The sequence below is a fragment of the Pseudorasbora parva genome, chromosome 4 (genome assembly GCF_024679245.1).
Source record: "Pseudorasbora parva isolate DD20220531a chromosome 4, ASM2467924v1, whole genome shotgun sequence".
NCBI classification, from domain to species: Eukaryota; Metazoa; Chordata; class Actinopteri; order Cypriniformes; family Gobionidae; genus Pseudorasbora; species Pseudorasbora parva.
The window spans coordinates 46,174,701-46,186,590 of NC_090175.1; the positions used below are offsets into that span (position 1 = coordinate 46,174,701).

The window sequence follows — 11,890 nt, forward strand, 5'->3', positions numbered from 1 at the left end:
TTTTTTATTTTTTTGCTTTAGTTCACCCAAAAATTATGTCAATAATTACTTATCCTCATGTCGTTCAACACCGCAAGACCTTTGTTCCTCTTTACACACAGATGAAGATATTTGTGTTGAAGTCCGATGGCTCAGACAGGCCTTCATTGACACCAATGTCATTTCCTCTCTCAAGACCCATAAAGGCACTAAAGACGTCGTTACAAAGCCCATCTCACTACAGTGGCTCTACAATCATTTTATGAAGAGACCAGAATAGTTTGTGGGCAAAAATTAAGTAACAACTTGCATGGTGATGGGCAGATTTCAAAACAAAAAGATTCGAACAGTTATGAATCAGTGAATCGATTCATGATTCGATACGCTGATTCATAACGTTTGAAACTTTCTTTTGAAATCGGCCCATCACCATACAAGTCGTTATTTAGTTGTTGTTTTTTTGTTCACAAAAACTACTCATCGCATCATAAAATGATTGTAGAGCCGCTGTAGTGAGATGGGCTTTGTAATGACGTCTTTAGTGCCTTTATGGGTCTTGAGAGAGGAAATGACATTGGTGTCAATGAAGGCCTTTCTGAGCCATCGGATTTCAACGCGAATACCTTCATCTGTGTTCTGAAGATCTTACTGAAGGTCTTACTGGTGTCGAACGATATTAGGGCAAGTAATTAATGACAGAATTTTCATTTTTGGGTCAACTAACCCTTTAAGAGCAAAAGACAAATATAACAATGTAGGATACTGACACCAAAGATTGGTAAGAAAGTAAAAATTCAAAACAAGCGAAATTTAGAGATTTACAACCATTAAAAAATAAATAAAAAAACAACTACACCACCATAGCACCAACCCATCAATATCATTAACAACTGCTAGACGTCTTTAAAATGTTCTAGTGTTTGTGGCAATTTTCCTTAAAAGGAATTAAGTGGTACGCAGGGCTCCATGTATCTGTGTGTGATCATTACCTCTTTCCATGTGCCTATTTCAAGGAATTACTACTCAGTTTAAGTTCCATATTGAGCTTGGAAAAAAAGCTAAAATTGTCCATGGATTTTCAAGTTTTTCGATTTATACAGGAACCTCAGAAATCTTGGAGGAATGTGTTGATGTTGTTTCGATCCCTTCATCTCAGCCTCTGATCCTTGTTCAGGGTTTATTCCCAGGAAAACTCTTAAAGAAAGGAACACACATTTTTTTTTTAGCTACACAAGTAATGAAATAAATGAAACTGAAACTGAGTAACATGCAGACTATGTTGAAAATACTTATTTAATCAGGGCTTGACAGAGATCTGGGATAAGTAAAAAAAATGTGAAGGACTATTGAAGGACAAGTTTCCTGTTTAACTTCAATACCGATATAAATAAAGCACGCAAATTATTTAGATTATTACATACAGTGTTAACAGCAAAAATTGTGCGGTTCTAATTTTGCAGTGTAAATTTAATTTAATTTGCATCAGCCCTATAGTGTCATATAACCAAAATTATTTAATAAAATTTGACATGAAAAATTATGCATAAATTTAATGATGTTAGTAGGGCTGCGGTTATCGATTCTTTTTGTAATCAATTAATCTAGCACTTAATCGATCGATTAATCGGATAATTACTTTTTCTTTTTTAAAGAGCAATGCTAAATATAAGAGAAAATAAGACAGATATATTAAAATTAACATCAAATTTGTAAGTTTTATTGCTAAAGTTGCATAATAACTGTGAAACTAAATTTTAATGCGTACAATTGCCGTATTATATTATATAAAAATCGGTTTCAAATCACTTAAAAAAAGTAAACATCAATCTAAAACTAAACCTACAACCAATAAACCAAACCATAATAATAATATAAATAACAATAATTCCTAAACATTATATTGTGCAACTTAACTTTCATGTTTCAGCTTCAGCTCAGGCTTGACATAACCCTTTACTGTCTTTTGAAAGCTTTGTGGCTTTTGTAAGAAGTAAAAAATATTGGACAGGCTAACTTGAAATGAACAAGTGATGCGCATATCAGCTCTAACATCACCGAATCAGCTGTTAAAAACAAACCATAGCCTACACCTGCAACCGATCGTCTCAACTTCAAATCCTCCATGATAAGCGTGATGTTATCGCCACATATTAACTACACTGAAGTAGTTTGCTTTAAAAAAAAATAATAAAAAAAAACTTATTTGGTGAAATTACATTTCTTAACCTAAGCCAGGGTTGACAATAATGGGAGGAGTAGGCTAACTGCTGGAGCGCAAGCAAACGCGAGAGATGTGTTTGTATTAATTTTAGATAAAGTACATCACACAGGCTACAAACCTACATTTTGAGCTAATCATTCATCATTGTAACACAGCTTGTTTTATCAAGTTAGTAGCTATAAATATGATTAAAGTGTGATATTTAAATTACACAAATCAATGAAAGCACGAGCACTGCAGCTACGTGTGCGTGTGAGACGCGTAGCGCTCATGCTCTCAAAGCTGCTTGCTTTCATTGATTTGGTCATTTAAATTTCACACTTTAATCATATTTCTATTACTACTAACGTAATAAAACAAGCTGTGTAACAATTATGAATGATTAGCACAAAATGTGGATATGTAGGCCTGTGTGTGATGTATTTTATCAGAATTAAATACAAACACATCTCTCGCTTTTGCTCACATTGCAGTGGTTACTCCTCTGTGATGTATTGTCAACCCTATTTTAGGTTATTTAAGAAACGTAATTTCACTGAAGAAGACTTTTTTTAAAGCAACCTACTTCAGTGCAGCTTATATGACGATAACATTGCGCTTAAACTGAGGATTTGAAGTTGTGACGATCGGGTGCGGGTTTAGGCTATGGTTTGTTTTTAACAGCTGATCCAGTGACATTAGAGCTGATCCGAGCATCTATACACTTGTTCTTATTTCAAGTTTTCTTCCTGTCCAGTGTCCAATATTTTTTGCATCTTACAAAAGCCACAAATCCTTCAGAAGACAGTAAAGGCTTATGTCATGCCTAAACTGAAGCTAAATACATAAATGCATTGTTTAGGCATTATTGTTATTTATATTACTATTATTTTGGTTTATCGTTGTAGGTTTAGTTTTAGATTGAACTATTTTTACCTTTTTAAAGTAATTTGAAAAAGATTTTTATATAATATAATACGGCAATTGAATGGATTAAATTTTTTTAGTTTCACAGTAATGTATGCAATTTCAGGAATAAAATGTATTTTTTTCTAAAAAGAAAACAACTAATTTGTTTATTTTATAGGCTTAGTTAATCAAAAATGAAATTGATGTCATTAATGACTCACCCTAATGTCGCTCCACACCCGTAAAACCTCCGTTCATCTTCGGAACACAGTTTAAGATATTTTATATTTAGTCCCAGAGCATAATGCAGTCTATGCACACTATACTGTCCATGTCCAAAAAGGTAATAAAAACATCATCAAAGTAGTCCATATGAGACATCAGTGGGTTAATTAGAATCTCTTGAAGCATCGAAAATACATTTTGGTCAAAAAATAACAAAAACTAAGATTTTATTCAGTATCAGTCTTCTCTTCTGCATTTGTTTTTTAAACCTCAAATAAAGATTCAAACGGCCATGAATCAGTGAATCGATCAATGATTTGGATCGCCAATGTCACGTGATTTCAGCAGTTTGGCACGTGATCCAACAAATGCAGAAGAGAAGACTGATGCTGAATAAAATTTTAGTTTTTGTTATTTTTGGACCAAAAAAACATTTCTGGACATGGACAGTATAGTGTGCATACACTTGCATACGCTCTCGTACTAAATATAAAATATCTTAAACTGTGTCTGAAGATGAATGGAGGTCTTACAGGTGTGGAACGACATTAGGGTGAGGAGTCAATAACATCAATTTCATTTTTGGGTCCTAAATATATAAGTCTTATTTTCTTATATTTAGTATTGCTCTTTATTTAAAAAAAAAAAAGTAATTATTATCTGATTACTCGATTAACCGATGGAATAATCGGTAGAATACTCGATTACTAAAAGAATCGATAGCTACAGCCCTAATGAAGACGTAAGTTTAAACTAACAAAACACTGATAAGAATATAGGAGGTGACAGGAAGACGCCATATAGCAAATGTACTTGTCACTGTTTAAACCCACTCCCCATCACTCAATAAAATAATAATATTAACAAAATTAAACATTTAAAAATTAAATTAAACAGCAAGATTAAATAATAATTTTCAGTTTATAAAAATAGCAATAAAACAACATGCTCTTATTGTCAACATGATCTTAAGTAATTTCACATGCAATGTGTTGCTTACCTTTGGATGAATTCCAGGGAGTGTGCCATCTCTTTTGGGTATTTGATGTAAACATAAAACAAAGAGAAAGTGAAGCTCAGGGCCATGATGGGGGAGGTGATGTGATCATTAATAATTTCCTGATCCACAGCAATCTTGAATTGTCCATCACCTTACACAAACAGCATACAGGTATAACAACAAGAAAAGTATTATAACGTTACATGCACACACATCCAATAGACCAGACATTTAACAGACCCTTTAAGACCTAATACAGGGACGCGTCGTCTCTCGACTGTATAAAGTTCTGAAAAAGCATACAGATGTCTGCTTGGATAGCCTACTCATCAAGATGGACATGTTGACATACTTTTTGTGTGAGTTTGTCCGTTGGCGTAAGACTTGAAAGATAACTCAATATTTGCTAACTGTGCGCGCTTTCAGATGAGAGCAAAACCAAATGTGTTTACAAGAATACTTGCCGAGAGGGGTATTTTGACTTACATAATGCATACCGTATAACTTATGTGTCCATTCAAGTGCACTGAGGACGCGAGCTGTCGGAAACGCACCCCTCTCCCTCGGTGTGCGCGCGCGAGCCCTGTATGTAACGTTAACGTTTTGTATGTGAGTCTGTGCGCACAAATAACAGTGGGGCGTGTGATAGCCTAACGTTACTGAATTAATCCTCTTTTAGCATTGGAATAGTTTTATATCTATTTAATGTGTAAACAAGTTTTGAACTACTCAAGAGAGACACACGCCCTTTTACATCTTCATATTGTAGCACCTAACTTCGTTTAAAATGTAATGTTAGTAAAGCTAACAACTGTAAACCACATGCTCACTCCGGTGAAATACATTTCAATACACTACATAACGTTTAAACGACACCAACAACAAATATAAGTTGATAATTCAATAAATAAAACAGTACATTGAGAGCATCTTCACAAATATCAGCTAAATTTGAGAATGAACAAGTCGGTTAACACGAAGGGTCCGACAGACGAGTCAGATAGCACCTAAAATACAAAAATAACGCTTTAAAACAGGTTGTGACAAATGTATGAAAAAGAACAGAAACAAAATACAATTCTTAATGTTTACCACAGAAGCGGGAGGTTTATCCTACTCCAAAATCTGACTGAAACTTGATGGTGATCCGTGCATGTAATGGCGATTAGTGTATGTAAAAAAATTTGTTTCTCATGCGTTTCCCGCCGACTGAGGTTCTTGCTCCCACAATGCAATGCGCAATTAAAAATACGGAAAAACACCTGTAAAACACAAATACGGAAAATTCCTTCAAGATAATACAGTATATTATACTGTATTTTTACGGACATTTTTTACAGTGTGTGGTATGTACTGTATTTAGTGGCCTGTCAACATTTGTGTGTGTTTACTCGCAGTTTATGAGGACATGATTCGGTTTATGGACTATTGTATGCGACTAAACCTTAGCAGTAGAAAGCAAAACGGTTTTGCACGCCAGACTAGTGTAACGTTATACATAGAACAGCAATGGAGTAACGTTAACCTTTAGCAATCAAGGTTTAAATTTCATCATTTCAGGCATTCTCTGGAATTTGATCGCATGACCTTGACATTGCTGTTTGAGCGACATAAAGAAGAAAATCAGTTGCAAATAAAAAACTTTTAGACATCTCTGCACATATAAAGTTTATTTAAAGTGGTCAGCTCTGACCTGCTTGAGCTTGATCAAGATGGCCCAACAGCAAACCAGATCCTTTATCCATCTAGACTAGTCCAACATTGGCCAAGATTTACCAATTATTGGCCATCTTGGACCAGCTAGAAATCACGTAAAACCAGTTACATACTTAGGCTGGTCTTAGTTGGATTTAGTGTATATATATATATATATATATATATATATATATATATATATATATATATATATATATATATATATATATATATATATATATATACATATATATATATATATATATATATATATATATATATATATATATATATATATATATATATATATATATATATATATATATAGTTGTTTGTTTGTGTGTAAATTGAGTCTGTACAGCATTAACTTGGTTAACTTTTCCAGAAATCTCTTCTAAGTTTTTGAAGAGCGTACCACCCATTTTTAATGAGTATCATAGCACAGACATTTGTGTGTGTGTGTGTGTGTGTGTGTGTGTGTGTGTGTGTGTGTGTGTGTGTGTGTGCGTGTGTGTGTGTGTGTGTGTGTGTGTGTGTGTGTGTGTGTGTGTGTGTGTGTGTGTGTGTGTGTGTGTGTGTGTGTGTGTGTGTGTGTGTGTGTGTGTGTGTGTGTGTGTGTGTGTGTGTGTGTGTGTTGCCTCTGTCTGTGAAATAGAGGCAAGTTGAAAGGGATGATAAAAGAGGGGGCGAACACAGCAAAGACATCATGTCGGTCTGTGATGTTGCCAGTGATCCCAATGACACACTCCCATACATGGAAACATCATGTCATAGATGCATTCACATGCAAGAAATATGAAAATTGCATACATACTCCTTCACCATTTCTGTATCAAAAGGCACATGCACGCTCCCAACTGCACGTCCCAAATTTCAGGCAGTGAGGTGTTATCATTTTTGGGGTTGTTGCAGGCAGCCAGTTGCCATGCTACTGATGAAAGGCTTAGGTATCATCAGGGCTGTGTGTTACTGTGATGTCTGCCTCCAGTTTGAGCCTGTTTGAGCCGGAATGGCCCTGATTACAGCACATAACAGTCTCTCTGAGGAAATTGGAACACGGGAGAATTCTGACCTCAGTCTCTGCCCTAATTTAGAGCTCTTGTGGATGCTAAACAACAGGAAAACCACAGGTGTACAGACCTTTAGTTATTTTAGAAACAAACACGTACATTATAGAAGCCTGTTTCTGCTGCAAATTTAAGTTGCGTGAGGTAAAGAGGCAATTAAATCTCATAGTTGCAATGTTATTCCTGGTAAAGTAACAATTGTGAGAATTACGAAATATAAAGTCACGTGTACATAAAAATAATATCGGTAATTGCAACTTGGATATATTACAGCTCAAAGTTCAACAGCATTATATGTTTTGTCCAAAAAGAATGCACAGATACAATCTAACCTAATATAAATGGCCAATTCTGAAAAATTCACATTAATTAACCATAATTTGCTTTCATGAGAGTCACATATTATATAAAAAATTGTAATTGTGAAATATAAAGCTATATTCATTACAAATAGTGACAATTGTGAGAAATAAGGTTGCAAATGTAAAATATAGTTGCTGACATGAGCAAGTTGTAATTGTGGTTCAAATGACTTTGTAGGTTGTAATTAGTGATGCATTTTATGATATTCAGAGTAAAAAAAGACAAATGATTTTGTTTCAGACACACGCTAATGTTGTGATTAGTAATTCATTGGTTCTTTATAATTTGTCATAGTTATTAATGAGGCTAATCTCATTCAGTAATTATTGATGACCTAATAAGGAACTGTCTCAGTCCTAAATTTGCTATTAGCTACTGATTGGTTAAAGGCAGGAAAGGCTTTTTATTCCAGAATCATTTTTTGTTATGCTGGTTGAAAGTCTCTTCACATCCTGATAGCAACCACTAAATTAAAGGGTTAGTTCACCCAAAAATAAAAATTCAGTCATTAATTACTCACCCTGTGTCGTTCCAAACCCATTAGACCTTCGTTCATCTTCAGAACACAAATGAAGATATTTTTGCTGAAATCCGAGTGCTCTCTGACCCCTCCGTGGACAGCTATTTATGGACAGCTTTTCTACTTTCAATGCCCAGAAAGGTAGTAAAGACATTATTATAATAGTCCATGTGACTCATGCTTAATTTAATGAGTGATAATTTTTGTGTGCAAAAAAACAAAAACAATAATATTGACTTTATTAAAGAATTTCTTCTTGTCTGTGTCAGTCTTCTACACAATTTCAGTTGGTCAGCTCCTGTATCAGCATCACATGCATCATGGTGCTCATGTGAACAGCTTCGGCCAATGGCAAGCCGGCGTGCTGACGTAGCTCTGACGTAACTCGGAAACGCTGCACTGTATTTACTACATCAAATGCATATGAGACTGACACAGATGTGAAGAAATCGTTGAATAAAGTCGCTATTTTGTTTGCTTTTTTGCACACAAAAAGTATTCTCGTTACTTCATGAAATTCAGGTTGAACCACTGGAGTCACATGGACTATTTTCTCGGTTTCTTTACTACCTTTCTGGGCCTTGAAAGTGTTAGTTAAATAGCTGTCCATGGAGGGGTCAGAGAGCTCTCGGACAAGTGTCCTGCTGTTTTCTGTTGCAAACATGTCTTTCTATGCATGTTTGCTGATCTTTGGTCTGCTAATATATTTGCCCTCTTGGAAGGAAGTGACATCATTCACCCTGTAGTAGGGCAGGAAATCTGGGCTGACTGGTGGCTGATAGCTGATTATACAGGTCCTGTATAATGAGATCTGCTGAGAAATTGTTGATATTGCACATCTACAACTCACAATCTCCTGCACACATAGATCAGGGCTGCCTGGATCAATACTGATATTTCATGTCTGAGGTCATTTATCCATCAACAGTGATCTAAGGAAAGTCACGCACGATAACTGGTCACAGCGGGGAGTTTGACCAAATAGGAAGACCTCTCGTTTATCGGTGAATGTGGAGTGCTTTTCGATGTTTCTCTCTGTTTGTCTCAAGTGAAAACACAACTTTACACACACATGAGGCTGTGTGAGAGCAAAAACAGTTAAAATAAAGTCAAATAGTCAATTTGGTATTTTCACACTCGGCTGACCATGACTGTTTCGTTTGGGAGTTGCTGGAGTTGCTCTCTCTCTCTCTCTCTCTCTCTCTCTCTCTCTCTCTCTCTCTCTCTCTCTCTCTCTCTCTCTCTCTCTCTCTCTCTCTCTCTCTCTCTCTCTCTCTCTCTTTCTCTCTCTGGGCAACACTGGCATTTCCATTAAGACGGGAGGACAGCAAAAGCAATTTAATCTGACACATAACAAATAGGGTGGCACCATGTGTTGCATACAAAAAATGGGCCTATTCACATAATTGGTGATTTCGAGAACAAGCTAATATATATTTATAGGCAAATATACATTGATTAAAAGCTACTGTATTAAAGTTGTTGTTTTTGTTTTTAGACAAGAGCAGTGAGTGATTTTCTCTTTGTCTTTTGTTGTTTTATTAACATCATTTTAGAGGTGAACTGTTCCTTTAAGGACAAGTGTTCATGACTTGCCCGCATCTCATATCCAGACACACGCAGATTTACTTTAACTTTAGACATAACCGACTGTGTTTATGTTAACCTTGTGTGTATTTGACAGTATTAGCGCAGTAAGACTACTTAGTCCAGTAATAACGTGTGTTTGACAGGCTTTTAGTGTGCGCACTCACCATGTAAAGCGAAGGAAATGTTTAACCGGCAAGGCTTTAAAACGCATCCAAGTAATGTACTTCCGTGACTGTGAGTAACTATGTTCCATGAGTATAACCTCTGACACCAGCATTTTAAGCGTGGCTAAACACCCCCCAACTAGTGCATATAATTAGATATTTGCTCATATCAACTATATATAAATTAAATGCAAAACCGGGGAAAAAAACTAGTTCAATACAAGTGCGTATTGAACCATGAATACCGTAACAAACAGTTAAATATTATATTGAGAATTGTGCCATCCCTAGTTTGGATGTTCTTGTTTTATGAATCGCATGAAATATACAATTCTTATGAAAACATTCCCTTTTATTACGTCTTTTTACATAAAATATTGTCCCAAAAACACATTACTATGCAAAATAAATATAGTGTATGCATTGCATAGAATGGGAATGGCATTTATGGCCAAGTTTACCATAAATTATGATAAATTATGATTGTGCAGTGCACAAAATTAAGATTCGTGAGATGGGTTCAAGTCATTGTCAATATGATGATGGTAAGTTTAGTAATGTTGTACATCCACTTATTATTAGTGTGGCATTTTAGCATGCAAATGAAGGGGAAAACTTTAAAATATCAGCCCTAAAAATCGGCCATCGGCTGACCCTGACCTCTAAACATCGGCATCGGCTATATCAAAAAACCCACACCGGTGGATCTCTAATGATGACATCACAGAATTTACGCTTCGCATAGCATCGCCATGCCCAGCATGCATGCTTTGAAGTGCAGTGTAAAGTTTAGCATTTACACCTACCCTAGAGAGAACAAGACACAGAAGACAGAGGGAAAGAGTGATCAGGAGAGATTTAACCCTTTGACATGGATGATCAAACCAGTGTGATCACTCTAGGAGAGTCCCTGAGGCAAATGATCAAACCACCGTGATTTGAAAGTTCTGTGCGTGATGTAATCGAACTGCAAAATTCAAATCTTCGTTCGTGCTTCTGCTGACCCTTGTCATGTATATGCATGAAAGTCTTTTCAGCTGCACAATATCTTTATTTTTATATTGCTAACATCCAAATAGTTTACAGGAGTAAAATATTTCATTAAAAGTATTGACAAAACAAAATAAGCTAAAAGTATTTTGAGGTTTCAATAATGAAAGTATTAGAAAATATTAAAAATAATGTAATGTCTATTAAAATAAGAACCAAAATATCAGCTACTTCCTAATCTTGCAAAGAAAATGTAATCAATATTTAAAAATTTAAAAATTTAAAAATTATTTATTTTTATTTATTTTTTATTTTGAATAACAAATTAATTTTTAAATAAACATTTTTAAAAAGTAACCTCAAATTCGAATTATATTATATCTCTTATTTTATGTTGCAGGACAATTTGATCCATACAATTTGATCCACTGATGACAGAATTACATTTTTTGGTTGAACTATCCCTTTAACCAGTATCTCCAACTAAAAAATCTAAGATCAAATTGTCCTGCAACATACATATAAAAATTATATGATAAATAAGTATGGCAGGGCAAGGTATGGCAATATATGTTTTTATGTTAATTTAACTCATCAAAATAAGTTATGCAATTTTCAACCTTTTTTATGTTATAAAAGATTCATCTATTTTTTTTTAAGTCTGTTTAATGTAATTTAAGTTGAAATTACTTAAATATGCTCTATGTAAGTTTTTGACTATACTAAAGCATAAAAATACCATAATATGTTTGCAGATATTTGCTGAGTTCACATACTCGACACAAAACAATACAGCCAGTTATTGTACTTTGAAATGTGTGTTCTGTGTTGGTTTGGTCTGTGCGATAACACACGTTGCCAGTTTACCCAATAGTATTTCGCCACCACAGGTTGCCAGTTGGCGGAACACACAGCGTATTGCTGCCATGGAAGCCAGCAAAACAAACAAATCCTAAGCTTCAGCACCCATCAAAAACTGCATTAAAACGCAGAAAAAACAACTCATCAGCTTATAGTGTGTAAGTCTCCTCGCCTTCCATTGTAAATTCCTGTCACGTGTCCTCAAATAGGCACCCTTGTGTGAGCGACGATTTTGAGGGGGCGGGGCAAACAATATTTAGAATTTGTACTACAGTACCCATTTCAACCACTAGCTGTCATTCTTATGTCTGTTGACTGACTGTTGTC

At 35.1% G+C, this 11,890-nt stretch overlaps 1 long non-coding RNA gene across 1 annotated transcript; it reads right to left on the reverse strand.

The window, feature by feature from the left end:
- Positions 1–599: 599 nt before the first annotated feature.
- On the reverse strand, positions 600–5,634 carry LOC137074109 (uncharacterized). The gene is made up of 3 exons (XR_010904916.1): positions 5,406–5,634; positions 4,314–4,464; positions 600–1,173 (listed from the first exon to the last, which is right to left on the reverse strand). It is a non-coding gene; the product is annotated as an uncharacterized lncRNA (long non-coding RNA).
- Between the last annotated feature and the right edge of the window lie 6,256 nt (positions 5,635–11,890).